Source organism: Cavia porcellus, unplaced genomic scaffold (assembly GCF_034190915.1).
Source record: "Cavia porcellus strain 051 isolate PalLab524CR breed Dunkin Hartley unplaced genomic scaffold, mCavPor4.1 scaffold_1, whole genome shotgun sequence".
Lineage (NCBI taxonomy): Eukaryota > Metazoa > Chordata > Mammalia > Rodentia > Caviidae > Cavia > Cavia porcellus.
Genome location: NW_026947484.1, coordinates 95,870,076 through 95,886,405, shown reverse-complemented (window position 1 = coordinate 95,886,405; position 16,330 = coordinate 95,870,076). Strand labels below are relative to the sequence as shown.

The following is a 16,330-nucleotide window of genomic DNA, read 5'->3' as shown; positions in this document are numbered from 1 at the left end:
CCAATCAAAAGAAACAGACTAGCAGAATGGATCAAGAAACAAAATCCAACCATATGCTGTTTACAGGAAACCCATCTAACCCAGAAGGATACTCACAGACTGAAAGTCAAAGGATGGAAAACAATTCTTCATGCAGCAGGAATCCAAAAAAAGGCAGGAGTAGCCATTCTGTTTGCAGACAACGTGAACTTTAAACCAACAATGACCATAAAGGACAAAGAAGGTCACTACATACTCATAAGGGGAAAACTCCAAGAGGAAGAAATAACTATCTTAAATATATACGCACCAAACTCCAGAGCACCCAGTTATATAAAACAATTATTAACAGAAATGAAAACTCAAATTATCAGTAACACAATTGTAACAGGAGACCTTAATACGCCATTGACACCAAGGGACAGATCAACCAGACAGAAAATGAGCAAAGAAATAACAGAACTCAATCACACCTGTGAACAAATGGGTTTGATAGACATATACAGAATGTTCCACCCAACAACATCAGAATACATCTCCTCAGCAGTACATGGATCATTTTCTAAAATAGACCATATATTAGCTCACAGAACATATTTAAACAAATGCAAAAGAGTTGAAATTATCCCTTGCATGTTATCAGATCATAGCGCCCTGAAATTAGAAATTAATGATAAAAGATACTGCAAAAATCCCACAAACACATGGAAACTGAATAACACACTCTTGAGTAATCAGTGGGTCACAGAAGAAATTAAAGAAGAAATTAAACAATACCTAAAAGAAAATAAAAATGCAGATACAACTTACCGGAATCTGTGGGATGCAATGAAAGCCGTCCTGAGAGGAAAATTTATTGCACTGAGTTCCCACATCAGGAAAACAGAACGAATACAAATAAATAACTTGATGCTACACCTCAAACAGCTAGAAAAAGAAGAGCAAGTCAAACCCAAAGCCAAAAGAAGAGAGGAAATTATAAAAATCAGAGCAGAAATCAATGCAATAGAGACTAAGAAAACAATCCAAAGAATCAACGAATCAAAGAGTTGGTTCTTTGAAAGAATAAATAAAATCGATAAGCCCCTAGCCAACCTTATTTACAAAAGGGAAGAAAAAGCTCAAATTCATGCAATAAGAAATGAAAAAGGAGAAATCACTACAGACCCAATAGAAATACAGAAGATCATCAACAACTATTTCGAAAACCTCTACTCTCAAAAGTTTGATAACACAGAATAAATAGACAGATTCTTAGAAGCATATGAAGTACCAAAGCTAGATTAAGAGGATGTAAAACTGTTGAATAACCCAATCTCTGTTAATGAAATTGAAAATGTAATTAAGTCCTTACCCATCAAGAAGAGCCCAGGCCCAGATGGATTCACTGCAGAATTCTACAAGAAATACAAAGAAGACCTAGTGCCGACACTCCTCAAACTATTCAATGAAATTCAAAGGGAAGCAATCCTTCCTAAGTCATTCCTGGAAGCAAATATTACTCTAGTACCAAAACCTGAGAAAGACCCAACTAAAAAAGAGAACTATAGACCGATCTCCCTAGTGAACACAGATGCAAAAATCCTCAATAAAATATTGGCAAATAGGATGCAGCAAATCATCAAGAAGATTATACACCAAGACCAAGTGGGATTCATCCCAGGAATGCAAGGATGGTTCAACATACGCACATCAATAAATGTAATCCGCCATATCAATAAAGCCCAAAATAAGAATCGCATGTTCATTTCTATAGATGCAGAAAAAGCCTTCAATAAGGTCCAACATCTATTTATGATAAGAACTTTACAGAAAATTGGAGTAGATGGTCTTTACCTCAATATAATAAAGGCCATTTATGACAAACCAACAGCCAGCATCATACTAAATGGCCAAAAATTGAAAGCCTTTACTTTAAAATCGGGCACAAGACAAGGATGTCCTTTATCACCACTCCTATTTAATATAGTACTGGAAGTACTAGCCAGAGCAATTAGGCAAGAAAGAGAAATAAAAGGGGTAAAGACAGGAAAAGAAGAAGTTAAATTATCATTGTTTGCAGATGACAGGATACTCTACATAGAAGACCCCCTAAACTCCATTGAAAGACTCTTAGATACAATAAATAAATTCAGTAATGTGGCTGGATACAAAATTAATACTCAGAAATCAATAGCATTCCTATACACCAACAACAAAATCACAGAGAGGGAAATAAGAGAAACTGGACTATTCACACTAGCAAGCAAAAAAATGAAATATTTAGGAATTACTCTTACGAAAGAAGTGAAAGACTTATACAGTGAAAATTATAATACACTGAAAAAGGAAATTGAAGATGATCTCAGAAAATGCAAAGACATCCCTTGCTCATGGATAGGAAGAACAAACATTGTGAAGATGGCCATTCTCCCGAAACTATTATACAGATTCAATGCAATCCCGATAGAAATACCATCAACATACCTTATAGATCTAAAGAAATCACTCCTAAATTTCATCTGGAACCGGAAGAGACCTAGAATCGCAAAGGCAATTCTAAGCAGCAAAGACAAAGCAGGAGGCATCACAATCCCTGACTTGAAGTTATACTACAAAGCAACAGTAGTAAAATCAACATGGTATTGGAATCAAAACAGAGCCAAAGATCAATGGAATAGGTTAGAAGATACAACCACAACTACAAACACACTCAACCACCTTATCTTTGATAAAGGACCCAAGCAGGTTCACTGGACCAACAACAGTCTCTTTAATAAATGGTGCTGGAAAAACTGGCTCTCCATTTGCCGAAAACTAAAGCTAGACCCATGTCTATCACCATGTACTAAATTAAAATCTAAATGGGTCAAAGATCTGAATATTAAAACAGAAACACTAAATCTATTGGAAGACAAATTGGGTAGAAACCTTGGAGACATAGGAGTAGGTAAAGAATTCATGAACAGGACTCAAACCGCACAGGAAATACTTCCCAGAATCAATAACTGGGACCACTTCTTATTAAAAAGTTTCTGCATGTCAAAAGAAATCTCCAGCATAGTGAAGAGAAAACCCACAAACTGGGAAAAGATTTTAGTGAACTCTCTCTCAGACAAGGGACTCTTGTCTAAAACATATAAAGAATTAAAAAAACTCAGACCTCCAAAATTCAAAGATCCAATCCAAAAATGGGTATCTGAGATGAATACGCAATTCTCAGATGAAGAAATGCAAATGACAAATAAATACATGAAAAAATGCTCATCATCATTGGTCACTACAGAAATGCAAAAACCACACTGAGATACCATCTCACTCCTGAAAGAATGGCCAGGATCAAGAAAACCAACAACAAATGCTAGAGAGGCTGTGGGGAAAAAGGAACTCTCCTGCACTGTTGGTGGGAGTGTAGACTGGTACAGCCTTTGTGGAGGTCTGTCTGGAGATTTCTCAAAAACTTGGGATTGGAAATCCCATTTATTCCAGCTATTCCACTTCTAGGCATATTCCCAGAAGAACTGAAAGCATCACACCACAGTGATATGTGTGAACCTATGTTTATAGCAGCACAATTTGTAATTGCCAGATCTTGGAAACAACCCAAGTGTCCATCAACTGAGGAATGGATAAAAAAGTTGTGGTATTTCTATACAATGGAGTATTATTCCGCTATAAAGAAGGATCACATTGAGATATTTATCAATAAATGGGCGCAGCTTGAGACCATACTCATAAGTGAAATAAATCAATTTCGCATGTGTGAATACCAAATAGTTTCCCTAATGTAAGTAATGATTCAAATATATAAAAATATGTGGTAATCATGATTCCCCATTATGTGGCCTTGAAGCCTTATAAAGTTTTCACTCATTAATTAGAAAGGCTTTATTCTGGGCTTCTTGATATGGAAATATTTGAAGCTATAGTATATGAAGTTTTAGCCAAATATTTCAAGGAAAAAGACAGACACTATGGTAACTACTATTAAGTCGGGTTATTTGGTGGTGAAGCACTAGGTTGCTGAAACAGTCATGCTTTGACCTCTATTGTTATATTGTTATGTCCTGTTTTATCTCAATCTCTCCCTTATTCTTTAAAAAAATTATTTAGTTATTTCTTATGTTTGTTTTAATTAAGGGGAAAAATTTAAAAAAATTAGGATATATAATAGTAACTCTTTTTGATTTCCTATTAACTTGTTTTGAAGTCCTGTAATACTCCCACGATCTTGTTTTGACTGATTAGACTCTGTTCCATTCTGTATGATAGTATCAAGTTTGAGGGTATAGGCAACTACTTTGAAGGCAATAAGATTCACTAAGATGCCCATTCTGGTTTGACTATTGTCTCTTTGGAAGTCCTGTAATGTTTACAATGCCTAAGTTTTATTGGTCTTGTTCTCTACTGTTTTGTCCAACTTTATATCTAATGAGATAGACAATTCTTTTTAAGGAAACAAGAGACAATGTTGATAAACCATTGTTGATAACCTTGTACTCTGTTCTACATCATGTGCTATGTCTATCCTTGGTTTTGACTGACAGCTTTGTTTTGCCATATTTGACTGTATACTCTCCCCCCAAAAAAAGTAATAAGAACTAAGGAGTAATAAAATCCAAAATGTGTAAATTTTGTTGTAAAAAAGACAGGGGAAAAAAAAGAGCTCTAACGGATATAACAGCAAGTGTGTTTAGGGGTGTTAAATAGCTGACTATATTAATGTTTTTGGATCATTGAACACAGCTGTTTGCAGTCTCTCTGTTTGAATGTCTACTTTGTATTCTTTGATACTGTGATTTGAGCAACTATTTCCAAGATGATAATATGTAATCTATTAACAGGTGATTTCTTACTGTTATGTTTTTTTTTGTAGTTCTGTATTACGTGTACCCTTACACCGCTTTGTTTTGTTTTGTGTTTTTCTCTTTTTCCTCTTAAATAAAATTTAAAAAAAACTGGACTCATATCTTTCACCAAATACTAAGCTAAAATCAGAATGGATTAAAGATTTTAATACAAAAACAGAAATGTTACGTCTGCTGGAAGATAGAGTAGGTAAAACTCTTGAAGACATTGTTACAAGCAGGGACTTTATGAATAAAATCCAGGTTGCACAGGACTTACTGCAAATAATCAGCAAATGGGATCTTGTCATACTAAAAAGCTTTTGCACAGCAAGAGAAACTCCCAACAGAGTTAAGAGACAACCCACATTGTGGGAGAAAATGTTTGCCAAGTGTTACTCAGATAAAGGATTACAACTGAAAATATATAAAGAAAAACATTAGTCCTCCCAGATTTAGAAACAATCCAAAAATGGGCATCTGAGATGAACACACACTTCACAGAGGAGGAAGTACAAATAGCAAATAAATATGTGAAAAAAATTTCAATAGCACCAGTCATTCGAGAGATGAAAATTTAAAGAACACTGAAACTGCACCTCCCCTCAGAAAGAATGGCTAACACTAAGAAATCCACCAATTACAAATCCTAAAGAGGTTGTGAGGAAAAAAGAACTTTTCTCCCTTGATGGTGGGAATGCACTCTAGGGTGCAACCACTGTGGAAGTCAGTGTGGAGATTCCTCAAAAAACTAGGTTGGAGACCCCATTTGACCCAGCTATTCCCCTTCTCGATATCTTTCCAAAAGAATTAAAAACTTCATACTGTAGTGGTATATGTGCACCCATGTTTATAGCAGTATAGTTTATAGTAGCCCGATCTTGGAAACAACATAAATGCCCATTGACTGAGGAATGCATAAGAAGGACCTGGTATTTCTATTCAGTGGAGTACTACTCAGCCATAAAGAATAATAAGCTGGACAATTTTATAGGTAAATGCATGCACCTTGAGGACATACTTATTAGTCAAATGAATATCTTTCATGTATAAACATCATATTGTTTCATTAGTGTGACAAGCTAAAAGAAAAAAAAACATACTTTGTTCCAGAGAGAGTGACTTCAGCCAAAGCAATGACTCAAGCCATACCTGCCTTTACTTTAACTGACAGTGAACCATTTTGAGTTGACTTTTGAACCTTTTGAGAATATTTTGATTTCATACAAGGTTTGGGGGTATTTTGCATGTGAATATGCAAATGTTCCAGTATGTTTACAGAGTTCCACTATGTTTATAGAAGGGTAGAGACAAGAAAAGTGCCCCAACAAGGTTGACACTGAAAGCATCTCACCCTGAACACTCATGATGCACGAAGCACAGGAGATACTTTTCATGAAGACAAGGCAACTCAAGTTATTTTGAATTCTCCTCAGAAGCAGGATGCTTTAAAGATAAACAGTCCAAAAGCAACAGGGTCTGACTACGTAAAAGAGCCTTTGTAAAACACAAATTAATCGTGCATATGAGAAGGTCCAAATTTCTCAAGGGAATAAATTTTCTGGAAGAAATTTTTTATCTTAATTGACTGGAGAAAAGATTTTAGCACATCAATTCTCTCTCCTTGCAATCTGTACATTCTGAAATATTTAGGAATATTTAAACCTTGGTCCCCTTCCTAAAAAGTAGGGCTCACAATGATCTGGATATAGTGTTACACCTCAATAATCCCAGGCTGAGGCAGGAGGATTGTTGGTGAGTTCCGGGCCAGTGTGGGCTGCATAGTGAATTCAAGGTCAGCCTGAACTACATGGTGAGAACACACCCCCCCACACACACACAAAGACATACAATTAGAGCCAGCAAAACACACATACATAAGTAAAAATTAGAATTCTTCGGCATGAATAGGATAAAGGACCATTCTGTCTCAGCATGTTAGCGTTCACTATAATGATAGTGATAGTAGATTTGTTAATAAGGTAAACAAAAGAAGTTAAAACAAAAAGCTCATTTCTTGGGCTTGACATGGTGGCACATGCCTGCAGTCCCAGCACTCATGAGTGTTGCTTGGGGTTCAAGTTCATACTGGGCTGGTATATTGTGAATCAAGTCCAGTTTAGATCCTTAGGTCATCAAAGGGCCACTGTGAGCCCTATTTGCTGTGATTCTATATGAAAAGCACTTCTGGCTCTGAAGGCTCTGGGGTACTATCTTAATGCCTAGAAAGGCTTTGGTGCTGTAGACTCAGCTGGGATTCCTGTGCACAGGGCCTTGGTTCAGGTGGGCCAGGTTCATTCTGGACAGTGCAGAAGTTCTATGTGACTCGATGGCACTATTGTGTTACTGTACATGCAAAGATATAGCAGTATCTTGGTTTTATTTCAGATGTGGTATATGTTTGCTAAACCAAAATGTTGTATAACATTAATGGACACAGAGAACATAGAATCCAACTTCATATGTAAACTGACATTTTTGTTAGCATACGTTTAAATATACTCATGAATACACTCATTGTGGGAGGCTGGTATATGTATGAAACATCTTCATTTTATTTATATCTCTTGCCCTCCAGGTCCTCTCCTTCAATTTGTGGACCCATTCCTACTGATAAAAAATCTATATTTATTTCTTAATATTTGACTCACTACTTAATTTTGGTCTTCTTATAAAGCATATATCACACAGTATTTCACTGTGTGTCTGACTGTCTTTGGTCAGTGTTATAGATTCAACATGTGTCCATTTTTCCCACAAATAACTCAAATGGATCCTTTGTAGCAGAGAAGTACTTTACTGTGTATGAACACTACATTTTATTTATCCATTATCTTTTGGGGAAAATAGCTATTTCCAAAATCTAACTTCGTAAATTGTGCTGTAATAAAAATGCATATTCATGCTTCACTGATATACGATATCTTTTAACATATTTGAGAAATAGCTAGTAGGAAAACAGACTGGTGGAACAAGATTTCTATTTCTCATTTTCAGAGATCTTCACACAGATTTTCACAGTGGTACTAGTTTACACTGCTTTGAAACATGCAGAAGGAAGGGGCTAGTAAAGAGTTCAGCAGCAAAACAACTGCTTGGCAGGTTCAAGGTCATGAGTTCCAAAAGTGTCAAAATAATAATAATAATAGTAATAATAATAATAATAATAATACGGGCTCCTCTTTCTACACAGCTTCATTAACATTTCTTATTATCTAATTTCCTACAAGTACTCATTATTTCTAAAGATTGAATCCCTGTGTTGTTTTAATTTGCATTTCTGATATGGCCAGTGATACCGAACTTTCCAATGTAGTTACTGGCCATTTGGACTTCCACTTTGCAGAAGAGTCTAATCATAACAGTTGCACATATTTGGACGGGGTCTTCTATTTTGAATGGTTTGATTTTTGAGTGATTATACTGATGTTAATCTTCTGCCTGAGGAGTAGCTGGTTATTATTTTTCTTAATGTGGAGAATGTTTCTTTTTTGTTACTTATTTTCTTAGCAGAGCAGAAGTGAATTTGATATAATCACATTTCTTCCTTCTTGAAGCTACTGCTTGTACAACTATGTTTCTATTCACAAAGTCTTTGTCCACACGTAGGTCTTCAAGAGTTTTACTTACTTCACCTTCCAGCAGGTTAAGTGTTTCTCTTTTAACACTTTGATTTTTGGTTAACTTTGATTTTACTGTAATACAGTGTAAAAAATGGAGCTAGCACCAATATTTTGCTTGAGTGGAAAACATCTCTCTCAGCAACATTTAGATTTAAAAAAAAAAAAAAAAAGCTATTTTTCTTCCAGGGTAAGTTCTTGACCCCTTAGTCAAAGATCAGGTAGAAGAATATTTCTGGGCTGGTTTCTGCATCCTCTATTCTTTTCCACTATATCATCTGTCTGTCACTATTCCATTTCCATTCTGTTTTTAATCACTGTAGCTTTGTAACAGAATCTGAAATCTAGGACTGGGATGCCTCCTGCTTTGTTCTTGTTGCCCAAAATTTACTGTGCCCTTCTGAGTCTCTTTTGGTTCCATATGAATTTTAGCATTCTTTTTTCTAGTTCCATGGATGTTGTTGATGGCATATTGATGGGACTACATTAAATCCATATTTAAATTATGGTAGTACAGTCCTTTGGACAACATTGGTGCTGCCTATCCAGGACCAGGGAATGTTTTTCAACTTTCTGATGTTTTTTGTCTCCTTGTATATCCGTATTGCATTTATTGCATGTTTTTCACTTCTCTAATTAGCTTAATTCCTAAGTATTTCATTATTCTTGATGCTATTGTGAATGGTATTATTTTCCTAATTTCTTTCCCACAGTGTTCCTCTTTGGTGTTCAGGAATGATACAAAGCTTGGACAAAGAATCTGCACTCTGCTGCATTGCGGAATTTGATTAAGTCTAGGAGTGTTCTGGTGGGATTCTTTTGGAAGTTCTATGTAATGGACCTTGTCTTCCTCAAATAAGGAGAAGATGAATTCTTCTTTTCCTGTACATATTTCTTTTTTTGTTTCTCTTTCCTGATTGCCCTGGCAATGTTTTGAATATTATTTTGAAGATGAATAGTGATAGTAAATATCCTTCTCTTATTCCTTACCTTAAAAACAGTCTTTATAGCTTTTCCATATTTGATATGATGTTGACAGGCAGTTAAAATTTTTTTTAAGAAAGGAAAAGAGAAAAGAGTAGAATACAGAATTTCAAAAAATAACAAGAAGAAATCAACACTAATTCACATGTTACACATTGTTATACTAGAAGTAGTTGCACAAGTCACAAAATCTAAGCATAAAAATGAACAGACAAGAAATGACAGCACAAACTATTCCTTTTTATGAACTAACAGAATTAGTAGTACATTTATTTATCTTGCACACTTAAACATACAATCATATGTGTATACCTACAAGTTGTCTTTCTGTTTGAGCAATTTCACTTTCATTACTACAATATCCGTTGTACACTTTGGATCATATTACTCTTTCAGTTTACTACTATTTATTTTTTACACTAGAAGACAATACGATATTTAGAAATGTGAGCCTGATTTATTTCACTCATGTTTGTAGTCTCAAGTTGCCTCCATTTACCTAGAAAAGCCTCCAGGTCATCTTTTTATGGCTGAGCAATATTCCATTGTACTAAATTACCTCACCTTTTTCATCCATTCTGTGGTGGATGGGCATTTTGATTGACTCCAATATTTAGCTGTCACAAATTTGGTGCTTCTATGTATATGGGTGTACGTATATCACTGTGACATGACATTTTCAATTTTTCTGATTAAATACCCATGAGAGAAATAGCTGGATTGAATGGGACTTCCAATCAAAGTTTTTTGAGCAATCTTCATACTGATTGCCACAGTGGCTGCAACAGTCTACATTTCCAACAGTCCCCCACAGTGCTGCCAATATTTGTTATCAGTTGACTTCTTGATGGTAGTCATTCTTTCTGCAGTGAGATGAAATCTTAATTCCATGTTAACTTGCATTTCTCAAATGGCCAGTGATGGTAAACATTTCTTCATGTATTTTTTTTGTGATTTGTATACCTTCATCTGAGAAATGCATATTCATCTAAATGCCCATTTCTGGAGTGGGTCTTTGAATTGGGGGGGCCTTGATGTTTTTCAATATTTTGTATGTTCTAAATATAAGTCTTTTGTCTGAGGAACTACTGACTAAAATTCTTTCCCATTCTCTGGGTTTTCTTCTCACTTTGTTGGTGATTTCATTTGAAGTGAAAAACCTTTAATAAGATGAGATCCCATGGGACTGGGGATTTAGCTCAGTGGCATAAGCACCTGCCTTGAAAGCAGGCAGTCATGAGTTTGATCCCTGGTACCGATAAAATAAAGAAAAAGACAAAAAAAAAAAAAAAAGAAGAAGAGATCTCACTTCTTGCCATAAAACTTTTTATCAGCTTCAGGAAGGTCATTCTATAATAATTTTTCAGAAATTTAAATTATGAATGAAGATTTTTCTCAAAAATTTTGTACACTGAAAGATATGGTCTTGTCATTTGATTCCTTGTTTCTGTTTATGTGCTCAATTGCATATATCAGTTTGCATTAACTGAGTCATCCTTGCCCTTTTGGGGTGAGAGCCACATGGTCAGGATACCTTATTTTTTGATTAGTTGCATTCTATGTGCCACTATTTTGTTGAGGATATTTTTTCTTTATTCTTTAATGAGATTGCTTATAGTTTACTTGTTAGTTGGGTTATTCTCTAATTTTGGCATCAGAGTTAATGATAGTGTCCATATATAAGTTTGGAAGAGCTACATTCTTTTCAGTTTCATTGATCATTTTGAGGATGACTAGTGTTCTATCCCCTTGGAAGACAACTTATACAATTGAATGGTGAATCTTTCAAGGAGTGTCGTCTTCTTAATTTGTGGGGTTTGTATTACTCTCTCCACTTCAGTGTCTCTTATTGGACTGTTCAGACTATTGATGTATTCCTGCTTCAGTTTTAATAACTCAAATGTGTTTAGGAAACCACAAACTTTTTTGCCATGCTCCAATTTATTGGAATACAATTTTCATAGTCCTTATTAATGATCTTCTGGTCTTCAGCAATATCTGTTGTGATTCTTACTATGCTTTCTAAGTGCAATGAAATGAGTGGTTTTTTTTTTCCTTCTTTGAGTCAGCTTAGCTAAATGTTTACAATTTAATTCATTCTTTGAAAGAACCAGTTCATCTCATTAATTCTTTGCATTAGTTTTTCTCTTGATTTTGTTAATATCTACTCCAATTTTATAACTGCTTTAATGGTACCTACATTTCTTTGGACTGTTCTTGTCTTTTAGTCTGCAGTGGTAGATTATTAGTTTATTTCATTTTGATTAGTTTGTTTTAAAAATAGCTATTGTAGCAATAAATAAATTAAAAATGAAAACCTCCAAGGAGATGTCAAAGCCTTATCCAGAGCTTCCTCTATGCTGATGTGACAAGCTGATTTTGAGGAAAGAATTGCTATAGAGCCCTGTCTTGGTAGCAGGCTATGTTCCAAGCCTTTCCTCTGCCAAGCTTTGTGGATCCTATTACCTTAATTGACTGGAGTGATAGGACCTCTTTATGTTACTTCCCAGAGCTTTCTTCCCTAATACCTGTACCAGAAGCCACCAGCCAGGGCACTGTTCAGGATCTCTCTACCCAAAGGGGTCTGTTTCATTCCTCCCACAGAATCTAGGCTGAGGGCCTCACTTTGTCTTCAGGCCAAAGTTCAGGGCAGTGAAGGCTGTATGAGAGGCTCCTCATACAGCCTTAGGCCTGCCTAGTATTTGGATAAATCATAGGACTGCGCCTAGTGTGCTCCTAAAAAGCTGAATCACTTTCTGAATTGGATCTAGTGGCTCCTCTCTCAGATGCACAGGTCCCACTTGCTCTTTGTATTTCTTGCAGGACAGGTTTTCCCTTCTTAACAGTGAGTACTTGCTGGGAGTTGGCCAACAGCCATAAGAAAGATTCTAAATAATCCATACAGAGAAATTCGTATTTAATGGGAGAAATGGGAGACCTGAGCTACTCCTCTTGATGGATTGTTGGGGCACAATTATAATGTAGAAACACAACCATAAGATGCAAACACAGATATTTCATGAGCAATTAGAGGTCTCTGGCCAAGTTACACTTCTGCTGTTTCTGCTGAATTCAAATGACCTTGATGGTGTCCACAGCCCAGCTGCATGCCTCTGATGAGCACTGAGTCAAAGTAATAGACTACACCTTAAGGCACCCTGGGCTAATTCAAGGACCCCTCCCCAGAATGTTCCTATATTATGGTAATTCCCTTAAATATGCTCACTCTGTAAGGTCCTCTTCCCAAATATTTCTATATTATGGTGATCCCTAAACTATGCTTATCCTGTAAAGATCTGCTCTTCTTCCTCCCAGAGTATATTTTGATAAACAATTCTTTTGTTTCAAGACTATACTGCCTGTCAGTATAGGAAAACAGGGAACTGCATCTATGAATCACTGGCTCAGTACAGGACCACAGGCAATCAGAAGACCTGAAAATACAACATGAAAAACGCATATCCGGAGAAACTGTATACTGTCCAAGTGAAAGGAGAGTTAAAAACTGAAACAAAATCAGAATCATAAAAAGGACTATGTTCACCCTCGCACAGAACACACTTTCACAGCACATGTGGCTGGGCGCCTGTGAAGACCCTGGGCACAGGGCCCTAAGCCTTCTCTCTGCAGCCCTCAGCCTCACCCTGGCTTCTGCAGCCCTGAGCCCCGGTCCCTGAAGGAAGCCTCGCCCCTCCAAGCCCAGTAACCTTGTCTGAGGAGGTGCCTGAGTCCAGAGAAGCTGAGGGCGGTCCTGTCAGTTCTCTCATCCTCACAGCGCTGTGCCCCAAAGACCTCTGAAGTTGTCTTCCTCGACCTCCCGCCCCCTGCCGCCTTTGCAGCCCCTTTCCCGCTGCCACTCGGGCGCCCCGCGCGCCCTCCACGCCGCAGCCCGCGCTCCCGGAGCCCCGCGCCCTCGGGAAAGCGCTCCGGGCCAGAAATGGCGCCTCCTCACAGAGAGGTCCAGAGAAGTCCCTAGGCCCAGCCCAGCCAGTGCTGCGGCCCAGCCGCTGCCGGGCCACTCCTGATGCCCGGTTCCTCTGACTCACTGCTTCAGCTCCGAACCTGATAGAGGAGACGCGCAGGGACCTCGCGGGCGGCAGCACCTGCGGGAATCGCGGCTCAGCCGCACAGCTTCCCACTTCCCTCGGGGACCACAGCTCTGCCCTCCCCCACCCAGGCCGCTGCCTCCTGCGGAGGTGCCCGCGCGCCCCCTCACGGCCCCCCGCTGAAGCGCGGAGTGCTCTGAGGCAAACAGCTGTCTCCTGACCCCTACCTGGAGCCTGCCCTGGGGCCTGAAGCTCCTATGGAGCTGCTAGTGATCCGCCTCAGAAATGCCTAAGAGGGCACAACGGGTTTCTACTCTCCTTGGAAAAAAGGAGACATTTTCCTTGCACTCAACAACACACCAGCCAACTAAGCCAGCGTATCTCCCATTTCATCTGCCAGGACAAGCTTCCTGCTGAGGTTGAGGTGGTCTGTGAACTACACTTCGGGAACCTAGCTCAGATGCGGGACCACCTAAAGATGACACAGGCAGAAACTCGGTTTCTCTATCCTTGGGATTTGCTTTCCTGAAAAATTTGAAAGGAATCATCTGTGCCCTAAACAAAAAAGGAACACAGTTCCTCACCTTGGGAGATTGACAGGGTAGACATTCCTCACTGCTTCTCTGTCCTTAGCACTTCCCTGGGAAAAGTTAGCAAGTGAAGAAGCAAGCTCTATTTTTGTCTCTAGCCCTGCTCTAACTTTCCAGAGTCCCAAAGGCAAACTCAGCTCAGGTTTTGTTGCAGCTGAAATATATCTGAAATCCAAACATGACATTGTTTGTACCTTATACTGGGCATTATTCATTATGAATAAACACCAATGTAGAATATATGTCCTTCGTTTTCTACCAATAATGTTACAGTTTCTGATGTTTCATTAGAAATTCTATAGGAGTATCGGAAGTTTCTAGAGTCTGATATTTTTGTAAGAAATATTATTAGGACACTGTTAAATCACATCTGTCATCAAATTGATAGATTATAAAACCTCTAGTGATTAGAACGCAGTGCCAGTGTCTGTTTCTTCTACATTAGAGCTCAGTGCAGGAATTCCTGTTCACATCAGTGGTTCTTCAGCTTACACTCACGTGGTCACTCCTGGATGTAAGTGATGTCTATGTTTTGTCCTTGACATCTTCCACATATGACTACAAAGGTGTGTATGGCACTTCGCTTACAGGGGGGAACGCTCTAATGAATCAGAAGGATGTGTTTTCATGGCCTTACGCTCTAGGCAAAAAAAATCACTTCCTTCCATACTTAATTAGTCCATATGTATTCTCATCTGATACTTAAGGGCCAACAAAATGGAACAGAAATTGTAACTGGGTGAAGCAATGACAAGTTCTTTCAATAACACCATCCTTCATTAGTACAACAATGTACTAATGATACTTTTAACAGGAAAAACAACTGAATTTAATTTAGAATTCATTTTATGAAAATAATTTTCTACCAAAGTCAAAATGCAATTTTACATATAAGACATGTTTTGCTATTTTCAGTTAAAGCATCATGAATATATATTAACAGTATAGAGAGAACGACTTGGGCCACATTAAGAAATTAAAATTCTGTCCTTAACATGTGAGGAAATAAGGAAAGCATGGATACAGCACTTTTGCCCATTCTGGAAGATCACTGTCACAATAGAAGCGAATGAATCTTTGATTACTACCCAGTTCTTTGTTTCTCCCTTATATTCTAATTGACACAAATTGAAATCTGATGAAACAGTTCTCCAACTGAACTAATTGTTCTCTTTTGTAAATCTTCAATATAATCTTGCAATAAACTCGTTAAAGAACTTCGATGAATAAAAAAGCATCTATACATCTATTCCATATCAATTCACATGTTTCGTGTGCAATGATGTTATTTCTCTAGAAATAACAATCAGTTTTCCTCTCATAAGTGTTGACTGGTATGATCCTAGCATTGTGGGAGTTTGAATCCAGTCTGGCTACCAATTATTCATAAACAACCAATGATGCTCACTCTCAGCATAAAAACTAAACAAAGGGCTGTGCCTATTCTCAATGAAAAGAGCCTAGGTTCAAACCACACTACCAAGAACATGGAAAATATACATATATATATATATATATGTATATATATAGATATAGATATATAGATATAGATCTCTCTCTCTCTCTCTCTCTCTCTATATATATATATATATATATATATATATATAGCACAGCTCCTAAAGTGATAGAGGTTGAACAACCCTACATCCATTTCATGATGATTTCACTGCTTAAAGAAGTCACATAAATTATAGATATGAAGGCTAAAAAGGAAATGGGTCAGTTAATAAAACCTATATTTCTGAGTTACGAAAGGTTAGACAAGAGAATACAACAATGAAAAAAGAACATTGGGAAGAGTCTCTGGCATAAAGCATTGAACCAGGGACTCAAAATACATTTGGATTTCAAGCTTAATAAGGCTGTAATTTTGAAGGTCAAATTTCAGGCATCCAATAAAAATAGAGAATTTAAAGCCCTCTCAGTTGACATACATAAAAGTATCAAGTTATTATTCAGCATTTTTGTATGAGGAGATCCAAAAAGCTCCAAAAGATAATTCACTGTGATTACATTAGTGAAGATCCATTGAAAAAAAACAAAAGTCAAAGGCACACTGGCTTCAGTTCTATGCTGTTTTTGTGAAATTGTTTTCTACTTCTGCAAAAATACTCTTTTCATCCCAATACCTCTTCTCTACATCTATTGTGACACTGCACAGAATTTGAGACCAAATACTTAAGGGAACTTAGTATAATTCAAACAGAAGCCAAGGCTATTTCCCTATAAATAAAAGGTACCAAGTAACGGACTAGATAGGACATGCTCCATGATAGGATTATTTC

General features: G+C 37.3%; 1 pseudogene; it reads right to left on the bottom strand.

Annotated features, from left to right (window-relative positions):
- The window catches only part of LOC134476596 (interferon alpha-21-like), a 95,328-nt pseudogene extending 81,760 nt beyond the window's left edge, over positions 1-13,568 (bottom strand).
- Positions 13,569-16,330: the final 2,762 nt, after the last annotated feature.